Source organism: Hoplias malabaricus, unplaced genomic scaffold (genome assembly GCF_029633855.1).
Source record: "Hoplias malabaricus isolate fHopMal1 unplaced genomic scaffold, fHopMal1.hap1 scaffold_23, whole genome shotgun sequence".
Lineage (NCBI taxonomy): Eukaryota > Metazoa > Chordata > Actinopteri > Characiformes > Erythrinidae > Hoplias > Hoplias malabaricus.
The window spans coordinates 190,415-212,786 of record NW_027101127.1 but is presented as its reverse complement, the minus strand read 5'-3'; the positions used below and the strand labels follow the sequence as shown (position 1 = coordinate 212,786).

The window sequence follows — 22,372 nt, the reverse complement described above, 5'->3', positions numbered from 1 at the left end:
CAGCTTTTCATTAATGATGCCGTTTTATTTTTAATTCCTCTCGGAAAACGAATATTTTGGTCGAAATACACCTCGCCAGGAGAGTTATGAACAGATTAGTGACAGTGAAAGTGTGGATATGGAGTTAAAACCGAAAGAATGGTATTCCAAACATGGTTTATCTCTCTTTTAAAAAATAAAACTCCTGCGTCATGAGCCCAGAAGCGATTCACACAAAAACAAATCACACCAGCGCTTACCTTGTGTCTTTCCGTCAGTCCGTGTGTTTGTAATCTTCGTGTTTGTGTGACTTTAAAAAACACAGTTTAAAAACACGGTACAGCATATTTTTAAATAATTAAATATTATCCCCGTGGGTCTCCCTTAAGGAACTCTAATGGTCGTGTGGCATAGGCTCTTAGCTTTCCAGCGACACGTCAATCAAGTCTGCAGACCAATCAGGGGCCGAGTCATGACGACGCGTGACCAAGGAGGCGGGACAAACATAGGCCCGTGTTTCAGCGGCCTGCACCGCGAGAGACGACTCCGACGGTTTTATTTGGCCACAACTATTACAACAAAAAACAATCAAGACAATAAACATGTTTTCAGAGCTTAGAGGTCTTTCACTGGCTGCCTTTCCCCCGCTGAGGCGATTTAAACACACGGAGGGGTGTGAGGGAGTCACAGCGAACCAGAGTGAAGCTCCCTCCTCCAAAACGACTGGCCTTTGAAGGGACACTGCGTTAGAAACGAGTAAATATCAGAATAAAATACAACACGTATAAACCCTTCTCCTGTTTGTTCAGGGTAACAGGGCACTTGGAGAGCTGCAGGAGTCTAGTTTGTAAAGAAAAACATTGTAAATGTTGCCATTAAGTCTAGATTATATATATGACTTGAATATATATATAATTTATTTTTATTTTTTTCTGCAGTAAAATGAATCATTATCTTTATGGAGAGGTTGTAGTGTTTGGAGACACTTGGCCAGGCCCCGGTTCACTGTCTACTCCAGCTTCAATAACTTCAAACTGTTGGACATTAACTCTTCAGTTTGAAGTCACTGATATCTAGATTATAAAATGAAATTTAGGAGTGTGTTTAACTTTTTATTTTTTACATTTTCTCTTTTTTTTGTCATCAGATATTGACCACTGCAGATTAATTTCAACACCTTTCAATGTTTTATTTGACATTTTTTTAAGGCTTTTCATTAAATTGACTCTAGTTTCTCTGCCTGAGGAGAAAGCCTAAAGATGTTTGTATGTAATTTCAGGCAGAAAATGGAAAAAAGGCTTAGGGGAAAAATATATGTACCTTCTTAAAAATCCAGGCCGCCTTTCTACAAACCAGTGCATATTTCATACTGGTCTAAGCTGATCTATGTTGCTCTATGCTGGTTAATGCTGGGCTGGTACTGGGTTAAGTGGAGAGCTCAGCATGGTCATCAGTTTATCAACATCCATTTCTGTTGACCAGCACACACATGTGCATCCATGCTTGTCTCTGCTGTTTTTCCTGGCAGGGGTTACAGAAAACATGTCCATATACTGTACTTTGTAGTCATTATTTAGTTCAGTAGTATTTCTATTTAACAAAATGTCGTGTACCTTACCTCAAAATGTAATGTTTGGTTTGATTAGGTTTGAATTCTAGAACAATCTCAACTAAAACTATCTACAGCTAAAATAATATATTTTGTCACAAATTATCCATCTTCTGTTTTTCAAATTCAGTTTTGATGCTGCAAGAGATGACGGCACTCTTGGAAGACCATATTAACCCCAACTGCAAAATGAAGAGAATCATTGTGGAAGGAAGGCCCCGGTTGTGTCTTTTTGCTTTAAGAGACATCACATCTGGAGTGGAGATTACATATAACTATGGAGATGGTGATTGTCCCTGGAGGAGTAAAGTAAGAATGTGGAAATTTATCTTTGGTCACTTGTGACAAAACTTTGACAACGTATATACACCTACAACAACAACAACAACAACACACACACACACTCACAACAAACTATTAACTGTAGTGTAGTATACAAGCTATTATAAAACCTATTTACAAAGAAATGATCATTTCCACTGCATTTCAGTAAAGGTGACCTCTTTGAAATATTCCTGGTGTCTCTTGGCATTAGATACCATTTGCCTGATGGAAGCTACGCAAATGTTACATGTATAAAATCCTTATACAAATGTTTTATACACCTTTGACTTCTGCCTAATGTTTTTCTACCCATTTTATCAGTCATACATTTTACTTTTCTCTTGCAGCTCAAATTCTACTAAACTAAACTGTCAAATTATAAAAAAAAAACAATATCCTCAAACTCAGTTTTCAAATGAGATAAAGCCACTGTAGTGCTTTTTAGATATAAACATACAGTCCTTCTAAAAACCAAGGCAACTGACCAGAAGCATCCCGATAAATTAAAAACAACTAACTACCTCTTTAGTCATCCACTTGATTTCCAGTGGTAGCTGATAATAACTGGTACCCTTCTACCTTATAAGTTTAATAGTGGCTGGTGTTATCATTTTAGGTGACAGAAAGTGGACCGGAAGCAGGCAGTAGTCACCTGGAGTCAGAAACTGCCTCTGAAGTTGATCAGCGTTTCACCAAACATTCACAGCACAGATTTAGTTCTGAGATTCAAGTAAGGAAAATGACTTTTGTTCATGCAGCTTACACACTGTAAATGCTATGTGTATGTACTCCACCAGTATAGGAAATGTATAACACTAGGTGTGATTTCTGAACTCATGTACATCAGTTGGGATATACACCAGTATACAGTGCTGCTTCTTACACTTGCTTTACACACCCTGATCAGCCATAACATTAAAACCACCTACTTGCTTCTAAACATGTCTATTTTATGAGCTCCACATACCATAGAGGAGCACCTTGAAGTTGACCACCCTTTACCCTGTTCTTCAGTGGTCAGGACACCCATCATACAGCCACAGATCAGGTATTATTAGGGTGGTGAATCATTACTAGCTCTGCGTTTATACTATCACCACAATATCAGTGTGTGTGAGTGTGTAATCTACTTAAACCAGCACAACACGCACTAACACACCACCACAACCACATCGTATAAGAATATAAGAGTTTTATTAAAAATAATTAGTTTGATTGGTGTGTTTAGCCTTAAATTTTTTTCTACCACTTATCAGTGTTCCTCTTGTTTATTGTATGTCAACATGTTTTAAATATTGGGTGTGTTAGTGACTGTTGTGCCAATTTCAGGTGACAAATAGTGGAACGACAACAGACAGTAAAGGTCTGGAGCCAGATTGTGCCTCTGGAGACAATCACCATGGCACCCAACAATCACTGCAAGACTCTACTTTCTGCAAAATGGTATGAAACTATTATATTTCAGGTGTTTTTTACATAGTAAACGTCAAGTCCCCACAATGTACTCTAACAGTATTGGCAAAGGATTTCATTCGGCAAGAGGTGCACCTCCCCCACTGAGTCCCCACAATGTCTTTTCAAATGAATGGTTTACACAAAGTCCCCACACAGTGCCTATTTAAAAATATGAGTTTTTTTAAAAATAAATAGTTTGATTGGTGTGTTTAGCCTTAAAATAGTTTCTACCACTTATTAGTGTTCTTCTTGTTTATTGTATGGCAACATGTTTAAAATATTGGGCATGTTAGTGACTGTGGTGCTCATTTCAGGTGACAAATAGTGGAACGGCAGCGGATGTCAAACGTCTGGAGCCAGATTGTGCCTCTGGAGACAATCACCATGGCACCCAACATTTACTGCAAGACTCTACTTTCTGCAAAATGGTATGAAACTATTATATTTCAGGTGTTTTTTACATAGTGAACGTCAAGTCCCCACAATGTACAATGTACTCCAACAGTATTGGCATAGGATATAAGAGTATAAGAACGAGTTTTATTAAAAATAAATAGTTTGATTGGTGTGTTTAGCCTGAAAATAGTTTCTACCACTTATTAGTGTTCTTCTTGTTTATTGTATGGCAACATGTTTAAAATATTGGGCGTGTTAGTGACTGTTGTGCTCATTTCAGGTGACAAATAGTGGAACGACAACAGACAGTAAAGGTCTGGAGCAAGATTGTGCCTCTGGAGACAATCACCATGGCACCCAACAATCACTGCAAGACTCTACTTTCTGCAGAATGGTATGAAACTATTATATTTCAGGTGTTTTTTATTTAGTAAACGTCAAGTCCCCACAATGTACAATGTACTCTAACAGTATTGGCATAGGTTTTCATTCAAGTCCCCACAAAGTGGCTGTTAAAAAAGAATGAGTTTTATTAAAAAAATAAATAATTTGATTGGTGTGTTTAGCCTTAAAATAGTTTCTACGACTTATCAGTGTTCCTCTTGTTTATTGTATGGCAACATGTTTTAAATTTTGGGCGTGATAGTGACTGTTGTGCCCATTTCAGGTGACAAAACGTGGAACGACAGCAGACAGTAAAGGTCTGGAGCCAGATTGTGCCTCTGGAGACAATCACCATGGCACCCAACAATCACTGCAAGACTCTACTTTCTGCAGAATGGTATGAAACTATTATATTTCAGGTGTTTTTTTATTTAGTAAACGTCAAGTCCCCACAATGTACAATGTACTCTAACAGTATTGGCATAGGATTTCATTCAAGTCCCCACAAAGCGGCTGTTAAAAAAGAATGAGTTTTATTAAAAAAAAAATAATAATTTGATTGGTGTGTTTAGCCTTAAAATAGTCTCTACGACTTATCAGTGTTCCTCTTGTTTATTGTATGGCAACATGTTTTTAATATTGGGCATGTTCTTGGTAGAATAAAGAAGTGATATACCATTACCTTTTTGTATACAGTTTAACTGGTGTAATTATCACCCCTGTGATCATCTGCTTGTAGCATTTGATGTATATTGCTTTTGTCAGTATACACAAGTGGTAGGTTTAGTCTGGCATCTAAGCTATAACTTTCTGTCATGGGAGTCTCTGACAGGAGATAAAATTCAAGTACAGGCAACATGGGTCTCTGCTTATGATGTATGCAAGTCTTCCTACATTGACAATGTGACATACCATGAGGTGGTTTATCACCCTAAATTCTCCTTTATAGTGTAGGTTCATGTAATAACAAGTATCTAGAAATATCTTAGGAACCCCGTAGCAAAACCACAACTTTTGGATAAAAATGGAATGATCGATCGACTTTGTAGCTGCGTTGGATGATTTTCAGCTGACGTATGTAATTGTATGGCTTGCTAGCAGTAACTAAGCCCTGTTATTTTTGTGACATATTAAAAAAAATAGTTATGCTCTGCAGCATGTTACAGTTCAGCCTTGTCCTTTATTGGTATCTCTTGCTGAGCTGGTCGTGATGAAGGGTGATCAGTGATTGACAGTCCCAGCAGCCACCAATATTTTTTTTTTTATCTTTCAGTCTTTTTTCTTTTTCTTCAGTAAACACTTTTTTCTGGTCATTATCATTATTACTATTATTGGATGTTCTTTGCCACTTATTCTTTTAGTTTGATGCATTTAATTTGTGTTTAAGTAGATTGGAGCAGAACTGGACATTGAAACATCTACAAAGCAAGCCCAGGAAACCAATCAGCATCAGAACCAACTAGCAACACCAGAATCAGAACCAACTAGTACCACATTAGTTCCCAAAGGTATTGTCTGATAAACATTATGGCAAGCTGTTATGAAATGGAAAAACATTGTATGTTTTGACTGATGTTGTCCTGCATTTATTCAGGTGTCAAGGTGGTTAAGAAAAGGAAATGGGAGACCAATGAGGTGAAAGCTGTTGAAAAACATCTGAACAGGTTCATCAAAACTTGCACAGTGCCAGGAAATCAACATTGAGAGGCCTGTATAAAAGCAGAACCTATTGCGTGAATCCTATTGTTGAAAGACAGATTGGTTGGCTGTGAAATTTTTTGTCAATAACAGAATTACTGCTCTCACCTCAGTGTTGAGGTGGTTGTACACCTTGTAGATGCTTTTGAAAGTTTTAAGGTATTTTTATTAATGATTTGTACAAAATACGGCATGGGCAAATGGCAAAAAAAAGAGTTTAAATGGAAATGAATAAATATTTGTGATTCATATGACTACATGATTTGACTTTTCTTACAAATATCCATTGTAGCTGCAAGCCAGTTGTTAGTAAAATTTGTCCCCAGATTGTTCACAAGTACTTACATTGTACAAAATACTGGGAAGTGTCAGTGTGTGTGTGTGCTGGTCCTCACATGTTTGGAATACCAGAAACAGTCCCCAGAATGTCGGAAAATGTCACATTGCTTTATTAACATATTTTCTGTATTTTAAAGTGACAGCTGCTGTTCCAGGATCAGTTGAAACATGAATCTGTGTTTCATTTGTTCCTAAAGCCTTTAGAAATGCGCGTCCCCACAATGTAGGATTGAGCTTGTAGTCCCCAGATAACGCTTCTACAAGTGTGTGTGTGTGTGTTATGGTGTGTTCTCTAATGTGTGTTTATTGTGTGTGTAGATGCGTGTGATGTCACTCTGGATCCAAACACTGCGAATACTTATCTCTCTCTGTCAGAGGGAAACAAGAAGGTGGAGTGGGTGCAGAAGAAAGTAGAGTATCCAGAACATCCAGATAGATTTGATGGTGCGGCTCAGGTTTTGAGTGTGAAGAGTTTCACTGGACGCTGTTACTGGGAAGTGGAGTGGAGCGGGAATGGTGTTTATATCTCAGTGGCTTACGGAGGAACCCAGAGGAAAGGAAGCAAAATTGAGACTGTGTTTGGATCCAATAAAAACTCCTGGAGCCTGTTCTGCAGTGGGAACAATTTCTTTGTGTTCCACAATAATCAGACCACTTCGACTACTCCCTCTGTATCTCCCTCTAAGAGAGTGGGGGTGGATCTGGACTGGGAGGGGGGCACTCTGTCCTTCTACACAATCCCACCCAACACAGACACACTCACACACTTACACACACTCACCGCCACATTCACTGAGGCCCTCTACGCTGGGTTGTTGCTTGGTGAAGACACAATGGCGCAAGTGTTTGGGGCAGAGTAAACACTGATCTGAGTGTAAGGCAATGATAGAGCTAAATGGCTAAAACATTCACCTAAATATGAAATATGGAAATACACAAAAGAATAATGATGTTTAATATAAAATACTATAATTAATTATGACATAGTGCTGGTTCTCTCTGAGTTGACCTGTGTGCTCTGTGAGGTCTGAGAAAACTTATCAATAATGCTGAAGAAGCCCACTGTAGCTCAGCAGAATTCTGGAAACTTCAAAATGGCTGCCATGGTCACCACCCATCTTGAAAAGTTTCCCCTCTCTCATATACTAATGTGCCACAAACAGGAAGTTAATATCACCAACCATTCCCATTTAATTAAGGTGTATAGAAATAGAAATGCAGCCCCCCCCCCCCTTACTTAACGGGAACTAAATGTAGAAATTCATTCATTCATTATCTGTAACCCTTATCCAGTTCAGGGTCGCTGTGGTTCAGAGCCTACCTGGAATCATTGGGCGCAAGGCGGGAACACACCCTGGAGGGTGCGCCAGTCCTTCACAGGGCTAAATTTAGAAATTTCACAACGTATTATAATGCAAAAATTAAAGAGTTTTTTTTTTTTATATATATAAAGAGGATATATCCGTCTGGAAGACATACAATCAGATGAAATGTGTTTAATTCCATCTACAAGTAAGAAAGTGCCAGCACTGTTTTTAAAAGCTTTAAAATATATATATATATAATTTTTGCAAATAAGGAAAGAATATAAATGATTGAGGTGGGTAACATCAGATTTAGACTACAGTGACTACAGTGAAAGGTTAGTAACCAGTAAAAAGATTCATAGATGGGTATAAAGGGAATATTTAAATTTTGCTGGTAATATTTGGGTATATGAATAAATACATATTCCAAAAAACACATTTGTAATCTTTTCTAGAGGGGTTTCACAATATATAAACCAGCAAAGATGGGCAAAAACTATCTTGAAATAAATCCAGTAAATTATATGTGTAAGTATATGACAACTTTTACTTGTACTTTTCAACTTGTAATACGTTGTAAAGCATGGGGAAATATTTACACAACTGACCTGTGGCATTTGCCTTTTAAAATATATTTAGAATGTAGAGTTGTTACAGATTACGGATTCAATGTTAAGTACAAAGATGTTATAGGAGGCCAGTGGTGTGCTGCACTGACCTCCGCTCCTCTTTTTTGGGTGTGGTTGCACTGATGGAACCTACCCTACAAATGCCCAAATACAGAAAATCCATCATTCGTTGTGTGCATGAAGCTGTGTCTGCATCATGAGGGGATGTCTGGGACTGAATGAGAGAGGGGATGGAACTTCAGTCACTACAGCAGTTCACGGTATCATAACATTCACTATATAAAAAAATCAATAAATTATACATATAAACACATTAACTGTTACTTAACTTTCTACATTGTTTTCTGTTGAGATTAGCAGAGTAACTGACAAATCTGTATCATTTCACATACCTCCTGGACTGTATTCCGTCATGGCAGAACCAGACTTGGCCTGATCAAACAATGTCTGCGTCACTTGCATTGTTGTCTGACTACTGAGGACAACAGATCCAGGTCAAGTGAAGTGCTAGTAACCTCTCCTGACCTGCAACACGCCTCTTTATAATCCATGAGGCAGAAGATTTTATAAGATACTTCAACTACAGGAAAAAACAAGCAAATGTAGGGAAAAACCCAACAACCACAACTCAACCATCATCAATTACTGCCTGTATACATGTTCATGCTTTTTATTACCTGTACTAATTTACTTATGTCTCACTTATGTACTCCATCTAATCACATTTATCTTTTCTTTTTGCTGCTTTGATTGGTTGTACACATGTGTGGGTCTGTGTCATGAGAGGCATATTTAATTCAGAAACTAAATCCTACTTTTGTGTTTCTCATAGTCTGACTTACTGTTGAATGATACCTTATATATCGGCAGGGGTTAAGCAGATGCTGCTTATGCTGTGATCCATTGCAGGAGGAAGAGCCCCCATGCGATTGGGGCTTTGGCAAAAATGTCTTAGTGACTGGCGTGACTTTTAGACTTGTAAAACGCTTGCTAGTGGTTATTCTGACCCTGTTGCTTGTGACAGTGCCTACTTCTCCTGAAGACACAGCCTGTGTTGCCCATATCTCTAGAAGAATTGTTATTATTACTCTGTTCACCAGACTCCTAGTTGGCTTTGGCATGTACCTTTGTTTGCTGACAGTTGTTTCAGCCTAAAACCTCTCATCACACAAACTGACACAATGTGTTATTGGATATGATATTTGACATGTTAAAGACACCTGATTATTAGGTTTTACATGGTGTCACATTTTAAGTTTTAATCACTTATGGAAAGGTTATCAATAGGTCTGTTACCCTAAGTCACGAAAGGGAGGAATGATGGAGATAAATGGCTCAAACATTGACTTATTTCGACCTGTGCTTCTCTGTGAAGCCTGAGAAAACTTATCAATGATGCTGAAGTAGCCCACTGTAGCTCAGCAGAATTCTGGAAACATTACACATACACTTTTTATGTGAACAAAGGCTCTTAAAAAAAATCTTATTATCAAAACACCTGCTGGATCCTAGGCAGAGGCCTGAGACACTTATAATTTTAAACTTTTATTATCAGTTTACCTCATTAGCACATGGGGCAAGTGTGAGAAGGGGCCAGCTCAAGGCCTGAGACCTGAAGCCTGAGGTTGTTATTTGGTAAACCTTGGCTGGAAAAATACGGAGCCCCTAAAGTCTCATGGTGGAAAAATATTACTTAAAGACTTAATTAATTCCCTCAATTTAGTAATCAGTTCCCTCAATTTAACAATCCTTTTCAGACAGACTGGTCAGAACCTAATGTTTCCCAATTTGTCATGGCTGTAACACGTGAATAAGGAATGGACAGAGATCAAACGTGTGTCCTAACGCAGAGCCTGTGTCATGTCTGCCTGTATAGAGGGAACAGATTACTAAATTGAGGGAATGAATTAAGTCACTAAACAATATTTTTCCACAATGAGACTTTAGGGGCTCTGTAGAAAATAATGAAAACACTGATAACTGATATAAAAATAATAACTATTCAGCATCCTAAAATAATCATGTCATTTGGAAATAATGATCAAGGGGGGTGTGAGGTATTTGGGAGAATAAGGAGAAGCCAGCTGTTGACACCTCCTTGCCCAAAAAAGGGGAATAAAAACGGGATTTTCTGGGATGGTCAGTCGTGCCTGGATGCAGCCTTAATTCTTCAAATAAAGAATGTGTTCTTTTTTAACCTGCAACCTGTGTCTGTGAAATCATTTAAAGGAGTTTTTCTAATTAGACGAGTATCTAAGTCAGTAGTTTAAGGCACAAGGCCTTCTTTGAACCGGACAGTACACTCTGAACAGGGCAAGGGACTCTTAGAAGGAGAGTGTTTATAAAAGGCTAAACAGTCAGTAATCTGTAGAGTAGGATCTGCAGTATGTTGGCTGGGTGGATGGCAGGGTCATGTGACGGGGATTCTTGGTAGTGAAGTTTTTGAGATCAGGGTTCAGAATGGGTTCAGCGGAAGACATGACAAACATATTTATGAGTAGCAACAAAGTTAAAGTATAACCACAAATGTATTCATACAGTAGTGAATAAAACATAGAAAACTAGTAAAAAATAAACAAATGTGAGAAATTAGGGCCCTGAGTAAAACACTGTCAAACAGATGAAATCAGAATAAACACAAGTAATAAATATTAAAGAAATAAAATAAAAAAACAATACTTAACACAATGAATAAATAAAATGATAAAGGTCGGTGGAGTGGGTTTGGGGAAACGAAGGTCACTGGTACAATCCCCACAACCCACAGGAAAATTGGTGGCAGTGGGAGTGAAGGAACAGCGCTGTCTCCTCCCTCAACATCCACGGCTGAGGATGCCCTTCAACAGGACACAACCACCCAACTGCTCCACGGATGCTGGAGATGAGAGACCCCTGCTATGGGTGTGTGTTCACTGTTCCTAGTGTGTGTGTGTGTGTGTGTGTGACACATTTCATTGTACAATGACAAATAATTATACATGAACATTAAATGGAACAAGTCAGAATACAGAAGTGAAACAGATTGTAGCTGAGGGGGTTAGAGGTGTAATAACTGATCTAGAGTCAGTGTGAGTCTGAGTGGAGGTGGTTAGAGGTGTAATAACTGATCTAGAGTCAGTGTGAGTGTGAGTGGAGGTGGTTAGAGGTGTAATAACGGATCTAGAGTCAGTGTGAGTGTGAGTGGAGGTGGTTAGAGGTGTAATAACGGATCTAGAGTCAGTGTGAGTGTGAGTGGAGGTGGTTAGAGGTGTAATAACTGATCTAGAGTCAGTGTGAGTGTGAGTGGAGGTGGTTAGAGGTGTAATAACGGATCTAGAGTCAGTGTGAGTGTGAGTGGAGGTGGTTAGAGGTGTAATAACGGATCTAGTGTCAGTGTGAGTCTGAGTGGAGGTGGTTAGAGGTGTAATAACTGATCTAGAGTCAGTGTGAGTCTGAGTGGAGGTGGTTAGAGGTGTAATAACGGATCTAGTGTCAGTGTGAGTCTGAGTGGAGGTGGTTAGAGGTGTAATAACTGATCTAGAGTCAGTGTGAGTGTGAGTGGAGGTGGTTAGAGGTGTAATAACTGATCTAGAGTCAGTGTGAGTCTGAGTGGAGGTGGTTAGAGGTGTAATAACTGATCTAGAGTCAGTGTGAGTCTGAGTGGAGGTGGTTAGAGGTGTAATAACGGATCTAGTGTCAGTGTGAGTCTGAGTGGAGGTGGTTAGAGGTGTAATAACTGATCTAGAGTCAGTGTGAGTCTGAGTGGAGGTGGTTAGAGGTGTAATAACGGATCTAGTGTCAGTGTGAGTCTGAGTGGAGGTGGTTAGAGGTGTAATAACTGATCTAGAGTCAGTGTGAGTGTGAGTGGAGGTGGTTAGAAGTGTAATAACTGATCTAGAGTCAGTGTGAGTCTGAATGGAGGTGGTTAGAGATGTACTAACTCATCTAGAGTCAGCGTGAGTCTGAGTGGAGGTGTTTAGAGGTGTAATGACTCATCTAGAGTCAGCGTGAGTCTGAGTGGAGGTGTTTAGAGGTGTAATGACTGATCTAGAGTCATCGTGAGTCTGAGTGGAGGTGTTTAGAGGTGTAATGACTGATCTAGAGTCAGCGTGAGTCTGAGTGGAGGTGTTTAGAGGTGTAATGACTCATCTAGAGTCAGCGTGAGTCTGAGTGGAGGTGTTTAGAGGTGTAATGACTGATCTAGAGTCAGTGTGAGTGTGAGTGGAGGTGGTTAGAAGTGTAATAACTGATCTAGAGTCAGTGTGAGTCTGAGTGGAGGTGGTTAGAGATGTACTAACTCATCTAGAGTCAGTGTGAGTGTGAGTGGAGGTGTTTAGAGGTGTAATGACTCATCTAGAGTCAGCGTGAGTCTGAGTGGAGGTGTTTAGAGGTGTAATGACTGATCTAGAGTCATCGTGAGTCTGAGTGGAGGTGTTTAGAGGTGTAATGACTGATCTAGAGTCAGCGTGAGTCTGAGTGGAGGTGTTTAGAGGTGTAATGACTCATCTAGAGTCAGCGTGAGTCTGAGTGGAGGTGTTTAGAGGTGTAATGACTGATCTAGAGTCATCGTGAGTCTGAGTGGAGGTGTTTAGAGGTGTAATGACTGATCTAGAGTCAGTGTGAGTGGAGGTGGTTAGAGGTGTAATAACTGATCTAGAGTCAGTATGAGTCTGAGTGGAGGTGGTTAGAGGTGTAATGACTGATCTAGAGTCAGCGTGTGTCTGAGTGGAGGTGTTTAAAGGTGTAATAACTGATCTAGAGTCAGTGTGAGTAGAGGTGGTTAGAGGTGTAATAACTGATCTAGAGTCAGCGTGAGCCTGAGTGGAGGTGTTTAGAGGTGTAATGACTGATCTAGAGTCAGCGTGAGTCTGAGTGGAGGTGTTTAGAGGTGTAATAACTGATCTAGAGTCAGTGTGAGTGGAGGTGGTTAGAGGTGTAATAACTGATCTAGAGTCAGTATGAGTCTGAGTGGAGGTGATTAGAGATGTAATAACTGATCTTGAGTCAGTGTGATTGTGAGTGGAGGTGATTAGAGGAGTTTAAAATGGTGGAGTGACACCAGCGAGTGAAGTGTGATAGATTCCTTTAATAAATTCCAGATCACTGCTGCAATGCAGCTAAAGCAGATTTTAGATGAGGATGTTGATGTTGCACTATTCTTGCTCCATAGGAGGGTAATATTGACTCATTTGTGCTGTTTCAGATCATTTAAGGTGGAAGTGTCTGGAAACCAAGGAGACGGCTAACTGCATTACTGACATTACTGACTATATATATATATATATATATTCATTCATTATCTGTAACCGCTTATCAAGTTCAGGGTTGCGGTGGGTCCAGAGCCTACCTGGAATCATTGGGTGCAAGGCGGGAATACACCCTGGAGGGAGTGTCAGTCGTTCACAGGGCAACACACACACACACACCTACAGACACTTTTGAGTCTCAGACACAGGGAGAACACACCACACCCCTCACAGACATTCACCCGGAGTGGGAATCGAACCCACAACCTCCAGGTCCCTGGAGCTGTGTGACTGTGACACTACATGCTGGGCCGCCGTGCTGCCCCTATATATATATTTATTATAGCTTTTTAATAATTAATTTTAAGCTGAAATTTAAGTGCTATGAACTGTATATTTAAAGTAACTAATGAGATTATTATTTATTAATGCCTGAGATAATCATAGAGAAGGGAAAGTTCATGTTTAAATTTTCAGTCAGAAACCAGCTCTCTATGTTTGAAAAGGTTGCTAAGGTGTTGCTAGGTGGTTTTTTAAGGCCATTGCTAGACAGGTGATAGCTAAGACGCTGTGAAGCTGTTATAGCAGCCCTGGATATCTGTTTACTATCCAGTTACTATGGTAACTAAGTAGTTGCTAGACTGTTGCTAGGCGGTTGCTAGTTTATCCCATGTGGTAAAGCATCCCAAGTGGTTAAAGTTGTTGCTATACAATTGCTATGGTATCTAAGGCACTGCAAGGTTTTTTTCATGGTTGTTGCTCTCTTACTCCATGTGGTTGCTAAGACATTGTCTTGCTATAGTATAGGAGTGCTACAAAATGGCTGACACCAAGAACTGAATTATTTCTTTGATCCCTGCCCTGTGTCCAATGGGGTCGCTGTATCCTATTCAGTATGTAGTGCACTATTTTGGGGTTCTGCCATTTTGTAGCAGTGTCCGAAATCATAGTGGACCATTTTCAGTGCACTTTCAATCCCACAAAGCACTGCAAAGAGTAGTGTGCAACGCATGTACACTAACAGATATCAGATTACCCATAATCCACTATGTTGATTGGTAAACAGCCCACATGAGGTAGTGTCTAAAATGGCTCCCTATTCCCTATGTTATTCACTATATAGTGCACGATTATAGGGAACTGGATTCAGGAGGGTTAGGGTTAGGGTTAACAGTGTGTGTAACCAATCACGATGATCCTCTCCTGTTCACTGGTAGCCAATTAAAGTGGTTCTTCCTCTAAGCAGCGCTGCCCCTGTGTCTGAGTAAAGCACAGTGATCCCTTTACCAGTGTGTGTTTACAGTGAGCGTCAGAGCAGTAAGATCAAGCTCATGTCCCATGCCCGGGCACTGTTACTGTAGAGATGGTCCTGCTGTTTGTCCATGTGTTTGTGCAGACAACTGTCTGTGTTGTGAACGTAACTGTTCACAGACTCGCCTCTGTGCTACTCTTGTGACTGGAGGCTTCCACTAGAGGGCAGACCAGAGAAAGGTGCGGGTAATTGCAGATTTAGCTCTGACACTGCCTTCTACAAAACCTTCCCCCATTAAGATGCTGCTGATCGCCTGCACCGCCCCCTAATGTTTATGCGTGTACTGCACCTTGCGTATGCATAGCATTTATTTTCCAAGGACGTGAACAACTGACACAAGAAACAGACACATGGTATGCGAGGGAGCCATGATGCATACACAAACGCGTAGTTAACAGCAGGTATGTCTCTACACTTAGTGCTCACACTAATGCGTACTCTGCCTGGGTCCACCTCGTTCCAGCCGCAAGTTACAGTGCTCTCACACTACTTAAGTCAGGTTCTACTGTCTCTAACAACGCATGTTTTATGCTGGAATTATTCTGGTGCAGCAGCTTTCAGGGCCCTCCAAAAAAATCTTCCTTGTGTTGTGACTGGACTCACAGCGTTTCTGAACATGATGGATGTGTTTTTTACTTTTAATGTATTTCACTGAAAAATGAAATAGAAACCTTATCTCCATTTTCCGACTGCATTTTTGGGAAACAGAGACACTAGCGTTAATGCTACTGAGCATTAACTGACTGACTCTGGAGTTACAGCTGGTTATGACACCACAGATTTGTTTGGTGGTAACTACGGCAGAGAGTTAACGTCCTCTGGTTCTGGACTAACGCTAATGAGACTACCTTTATGGGCCTTTCTCTCGTTTCTGTGGTCTACACTTCTGGTCAGGATGGTGCTGTGTAAAGTCATTTCCATTTGGAGTGTTCATTTATTTGCAACGGCGCACATGTGTAACAAGTCTTTTTGTAGCATGCAGCTTTTCACAAATTCTAAACAAAAACAGCCATTTTTGAGTCTTATAGAGAACAACTCTTATAGTGTAAACTGATAGAGATTGTACAGACCAGTGTATCGTGATATTGTGCATTATGTACAAGGCTCGATTTGAGGGAATCTGCTTTTAGAAAAGTTTCCATAGGCTAGCATCTTCAGTAGTGCATAAGTAACAGGGCTGGGTAAGTGCAGCTGCCACCTGTGTTATCTAGGTCATGGAGTTTTCTACACTTAAATAGTGCCTTTGTGTTTAATATAATGTTTTGTATAATCATGCTAAAGACTATATAACCAAGTAACTGACTGTAAAAGAAATATTCCCATAATGTATCTAGTGGCCAATGTAGGTAATAGGGAGCCTGATGAGATTCAGCTGTACTGGTGCTATGCAGATTACATGCAGTTTGGAACCGCCGCAGGGTTTAAGCTGGAACAAGACAACGCCAACTTTGGCCTAAATATGAGCAGATGTTTTGTTGCTGGCTGTTAGAGATTACACCCACCAGAACATGGTTTATAATTTCATACTGTGTTGAGTATGTTTTGTGAGAGTGAATAAAAGCCTTTGTTAGTGAAGCTACGAGCAGAAAGACAAAATTCATTATGTGATGTACTAATACAAATTACATTCTGCCCCAAAGTCAAAACAGATATTTGGCAGTGCAGCTGCATACAGGTTCAGTTCAGCAGAAATAAAACCCTTTTTGTGAAGAGCATTACTATCAGTTTACAAACCTTTACTGAAGAAAAATATGTATTCTGTTTGTGTAATACTTCTATATTATACAATTGATCTACTGAGCCATCTGAAAGCAGACTACTCCACTGGAGCAAAGCACAGAAAGTGGGAACAGAAGCCGTGATTAATGCAAAACCAAGTCCATCTTGAAAGCTGCAGTTCATTGATGATACTTCACGTATTCCTAGTGCACTGCTGCTGGTTTAAAGGAGAAAGTATAGCAGTGCTTCTATGTGGTTACACAGTCCTTCATCAGCTGCTCATGTAAGCTGTGTCCAGTTTTCAGTAACCAGGAATATCTGTAGTGGTGCACAGCCAGGAGTGTAATGATTTTAAAATAATTATATCACCGCTGTACAGTGAAAAACGTGTATCCCTATCTTGTCTTATTTTTGGTTTTCTATATTGTTTTAACCCTTCAGCTGCTCCTCACCCTGTGTAGATAATTCAGGAAGAGTGGACCAATATAGAGATACTTTTTTTTTTTCCTGTTGGAGAGTGACAATAACTGTATCCCACCAGCAGTGGGACTCTGTAGATGATTAATGTCGATGTTTCCTTTGTTTAATTAAATAATAGGTGAAAAGTGCCTTTTCCTTTTGTGTGGAGAGGAGCATTATTTGAATTTTCAAACGGACACAAGGGGGCGGGGCTTCTCCTGAGTTGATGAAGAGCTGCAGCTGAGGAGCTCCTCACTCTACAGTCAGATCTGCTCAGAGAGAGAGGCTCAGAAACACAGACAGTCACTCACTTCTCTTTCTCTCTCCTTTTTCAAAACTACCGCAGCTCTTTTAACTGCTTTATTTTATTACTTTACTATTACTTCACAAGAAAACACTGCTCTTACTGACTTTTATTTAGTTTCTCTCCATGATGTATTCTCTCTCAGTGATGTATCATCTCCTTTTGTCACTGAAACATTCTGTGTACAGATTTAACACTAGGGTAATTTTTACTGATATTTAAACAAATAATATATGCCCTCACACCATATACTGAAATATAAGGACTCAGTTTAACTCAGAATATGATCAAATCTATAGCATTTCTGCTGCCCCAAATGTCCAAGAATCCAGGGTTGTTTTTTTTTCAGTTTTTCTGCAGTTACCCTGATCATATCTGGAGCGTGTGAAAATATGTCTGACATCCTTTAAGTCAAATATAATGAGCCAGTATAGTATACTGTCATATTTAATACACATGAAGTATCAGAGTACACCCTCCTGCCATACATTACAATATAAGGACATTAGGAATATTACCACATCTGCAGTAATCATCACTGTCAGCACTGTAGACTACTGTGTACAGTTATAACAGTAGATGAGATTTCTCTGTCTTTCCTGTCCGAGGCCACTGGGGTTCAGGGACCTTTAAGTTCCTTTAGCCACTCCCTCCTCTCCCAGTAATGAAAACTACGTCCCAAAGCTCCCAGAACACACACAGCTCCTGAACACTGTGCCCTGTGCACCACTGGAGCCTTGCTGTCCCACACTGAAGCGCCTTCCCCTTTATCGCCACCTAGTGCACGGTTATGTGACTTTATATGAACTCTTTTCCAGGCTTAAGTCTCCATCTACTGGACCATTTTGAACACTGCATCATCCACAGAGGACAAATGACTCCAATTAAAAGGAAAGGACTGGAGCGAGTGTCATTTCAGAAACAACAGACAAACACAGACATCTACTAACATCTTACAACATGTTTTACACAAACACAGAACAACACTTAAAAACCAGTCCAGAGATTCCGCTGATACACAGCTGTATTACCACATGTGTACAGTCCACACTTTAGACTCAGTTTCCCCACTGACTGGAATATAAACCAGCTCCTGAACCTATTCACTCCTGGTGTCTGTCTCTAAAGTGTCTATGTGAAGGTGAAATGTCCTATTCCTTGTAGAGCACATGCAGTTATACCTTAGAGAGAGAGAGAGAGAGAGAGAGAGAGAGAGAGAGAGAGAGAGAGAGAGAGAGAGAGAGAGAGAGATGTAGAGAGTGAGTAGACTGTGGTCAGTTAGAGAGAGAGAGAGACAGAGAGAGATGTAGAGAGTGAGTAGACTGGTCAGTTAGAGAGAGAGAGAGAGAGAGAGAGAGAGAGAGAGAGAGAGAGACAGAGAGAGATGTAGAGAGTGAGTAGACTGGTCAGTTAGAGAGAGAGAGAGAGAGGGGTAGAGAGTGAGTAGACTGGTCAGTTAGAGAGAGAGAGAGAGAGAGAGAGAGAGACAGAGAGAGATGTAGAGAGTGAGTAGACTGGTCAGTTAGAGAGAGAGAGAGAGAGAGAGAGAGAGAGAGAGACAGAGAGAGATGTAGAGAGTGAGTAGACTGGTCAGTTAGAGAGAGAGAGAGAGAGAGGTAGAGAGTGAGTAGACTGGTCAGTTAGAGAGAGAGAGAGAGAGAGAGAGAGACAGAGAGAGATGTAGAGAGTGAGTAGACTGGTCAGTTAGAGAGAGAGAGAGGTAGAGAGTGAGTAGACTGTGGTCAGTTGCGTCGTGGCTGATCAGCACAGACTCTGTGGTGGATGATTGAGGAGAGAACGGCTCCAGACTCTAAACTACTGCAGGATGTACACTGTGCTGTGTGTAAAGCAGCACACACTCAGAGACACGAGGTCTGTCCTGCTGTGTCAGAACATTACTGTGGTCTATTCCCACTCTGTTTAGAGGAGGTTTGTACTGGTGTCAGTGAGAGACACAAGTGAATCTGGAGGAAGCTCTGTCTCATAAAGAGTGAGTGACTGACACTGTGTGATGTAAATACACTTAAATATATTACAGTTAATGTGCTCTTTATTTTCTGATGGTTTTCTATTTTACAAATAAACACATAAATACACTAAGTTCCTGAATATAGATTTCAGTAACACTTTATATTAAATGTACATGAACTGACAGTAATTAAGGCATTAACTAATTAGTAATTAAGTTTACTAATACATGTACCAGTGTAAGAGTGTGAAGGTAATAAAGGCTTTCTTCAATGTATGAATATATCAGGAATTAACATATTAATTATGTTGTTTTTACAAGAGACCCACTGCTCACAGCATTCTGGAATATTCCGCCCTGACATCATTACCCTGACCTCATTAGAGACATGTTTAATTTAATAAAGTGGAGTCAGTGACTCCTCAGACTCCATACGGTCAGTGGATCTTTAGAGTAGTTCCTCTTTGGTTTAGTTGAGTTCAGACAGCAGCACTGTGCTGTTTCTACAGTTTAGACCTGCTCCTGTTTTGTTGTAGGGATCATTCATGTCTTGTGTAGTGTAAAGAGTGTGGGTCAGTCGTCCTGTAACTGTCCAGAGACTGCAGTAGGAAATGATCCACACTGTTAAACTGACCCGTTTACAGAAATGTTTATTAATGTGCTCTGTTCCTGTAAATCTAAACCCAGTAAAGCAGAACCTTCACTGTTCTTTCAGGATGAAGTTTCTCAGTGGGACTCTGAGTGTGATACTGATCATCTCTGGCTTCATGGAGACTGCAGCAGGTACGTTATGTTATTATGTTGCTCCGAGTTAGAGACACATTGCTGAGTGTTACCTGTTTTATTACGTAGAAGAAATATCTAAAATAATAAAGATCCTTTGGTGTAAACTAGAGCACAGCTGCAGACTGTTGCTGTTTTGGTGTGAGACTCTTGATTGTGGGTTGTTTCTGGAGCTCTCTCACTGTGAACAGAAACCTCACACCAGTGAACCTCCAGCCTACATCACACACACAAGACACACAAGTGTTCTGATACTCATGATAACATCTGACTGGGTCGTATCAGCGGCTGTTAGGTCATTTCACTGTAACTCTCTCAGCTCTGACTTTCTTCTGTATGTGAGAGGCATCACATTCACAGTTTCAGAGTGTTACGATCCAGTCTAGGGTTGAGCCGTAACAGAATGATGTGTGTGTTGGAATTTATATATGTGAAGGGAATATCTGTAACAGATGTAAATGGTGAAACAAAAGGAAACAAACGGAAACACAGAATGGATAATGAATAGAATATATATTGTGGCTGTGATATTTACAATGAAACCAAACACCAGTGAACTTCAGGATGGCCTTTAGCCGACAAAAACAACAAACAAACACCCCTCCTAACTGACCCACAAACAGCTCTAACTTACCTATGTGAAACAAAAGGAAACAAAAGACAATACCTTACCGTACTCTCTTTTTACTACGGCACTAGACCCCCTTCCACACATGCACCATAACCCAGAAATAATTATTGATTATGAATGACTATTTAGGAGAATTTACATTTTTAATTTTGGAATTATCCTGGTGTTTTTATTATATCTCTTCCAACTCTGTTAACACTTAAACAAGACACAAAAGCCAGTGGCTGAGAGCTTTCTGTAGCAGATTAAACTAGTAAACTGTAATCGTTATCAGGTCTGAAATCTGGAGACTGTGTGCCGCTGTTATTTCTGGTTTCAGAATGTAATATTTTCTATTTCGACAGAGCTCTCTTTACAACCTGAAATACACCTTTGATTTTATTATTTAACTCATTACAGGTAACAAAGTAATGTAATTCATCAAAAATAACAAATATGAGTAAAAAAAAGTACTATGAGAGAGAGAGAGAGAGAGAGAGAGAGAGAGAGAGAGAGAGAGAGAGTGTAAAGGAGAGTAAGACTATAAATAAATATCCATTCATTCATTCATTCATTATCTGTAAGCGTTTATCCAATTCAAGGTCGCGGTGGGTCCAGAGCCTACCTGGAATCATTGGGCGCAAGGCGAGAATACACCCTGGAGGGGGCGCCAGTCCTTCACAGGGCAACACAGACACTCATTCACTCACACACTCACACCTACGGACACTTTTTTTTTGAGTCGCCAATCCACCTACCAACGTATTTTTGGTCTGTGGGAGGAAACCGGAGCACCCGGAGGAAACCCACGCAGACACAGGGAGAACACACCACACTCCTCACAGACAGTCACCCGGAGGAAACCCACGCAGACACAGGGAGAACACACTAACTTCTCACAGACAGTCACCCGCAGGAAACCCACGCAGACACAGGGAGAACACACCACACTACTCACAGACAGTCACCCGGAGGAAACCCACGCAGACACAGGGAGAACACACTAACTTCTCACAGACAGTCACCCGCAGGAAACCCACGCAGACACAGGGAGAACACACCACACTCCTCACAGACAGTCACCCGGAGGAAACCCACGCAGACACAGAGAGAACACACCACACTCCTACCTACCTGCTGCGCCACCGTGCCGCCCCTATAAATAAATATACATTTTTAATTATAATCCTAATTATTAAATATCTAAGTCCTTAGATATTTAATTTGTGAATGAAAAGCTTAATAAGGCACGCAAAGAAGAGATTTATATAAGTTAAGCCTGAACTGTTCCCACACTCCCACATCATATTAAGTCAATCAAAGACAGTTGGATCTTGTTCTTTTGAATGGTTTAATAGAATGAATTAATAAGATGCTTAATCACTCTCATGAGTATCTGTTTACAATTGTTCTCCAATAAGTTATAATTACAGTAACAGTGCTCTTACTGAAGTAGGATGTCTCAGTGCTCTTTCCACAGCTGCTGTGGTCTGTTTTGTTCATTGCTTGCTGATGTGAATGTGTTTGTGTTTGTTGAACCAGTTTAGAATGAGTGAAGTTTATCTTATGTTTGTTTCTTAGAATCAGCCTTTTTTGTCTTGTCTTTGTATTAAAAACATTCATTCATTCATTCATTATCTGTAACCATTATCCAATTCAGGGTCGCGGTGGGTCCAGAGCCTACCTGGAATTACTGGGCGCAAGGCGGGAATACACCCTGGAGGGGGCGTCAGTCCCTCACAGGGCAACATAGACACACTCACACCTATGGATATTTTGGAGTCGCCAATCCACCTACCAACGTGTGTTTTTGGACTGTGGGAGGAAAATCATTCTATAGGAAAATAATTGTTTTTCTTATTTTTCGTATG

General features: G+C 40.3%; 1 long non-coding RNA gene across 1 annotated transcript; it reads left to right on the top strand.

Annotated features, from left to right (window-relative positions):
• Positions 1–1,801: 1,801 nt before the first annotated feature.
• Positions 1,802–3,357, top strand: LOC136684770 (uncharacterized). Its single transcript, XR_010799851.1, has 3 exons — positions 1,802–1,897; positions 2,529–2,960; positions 3,242–3,357. It is a non-coding gene; the product is annotated as an uncharacterized lncRNA (long non-coding RNA).
• The last annotated feature ends 19,015 nt before the right edge of the window (positions 3,358–22,372 follow it).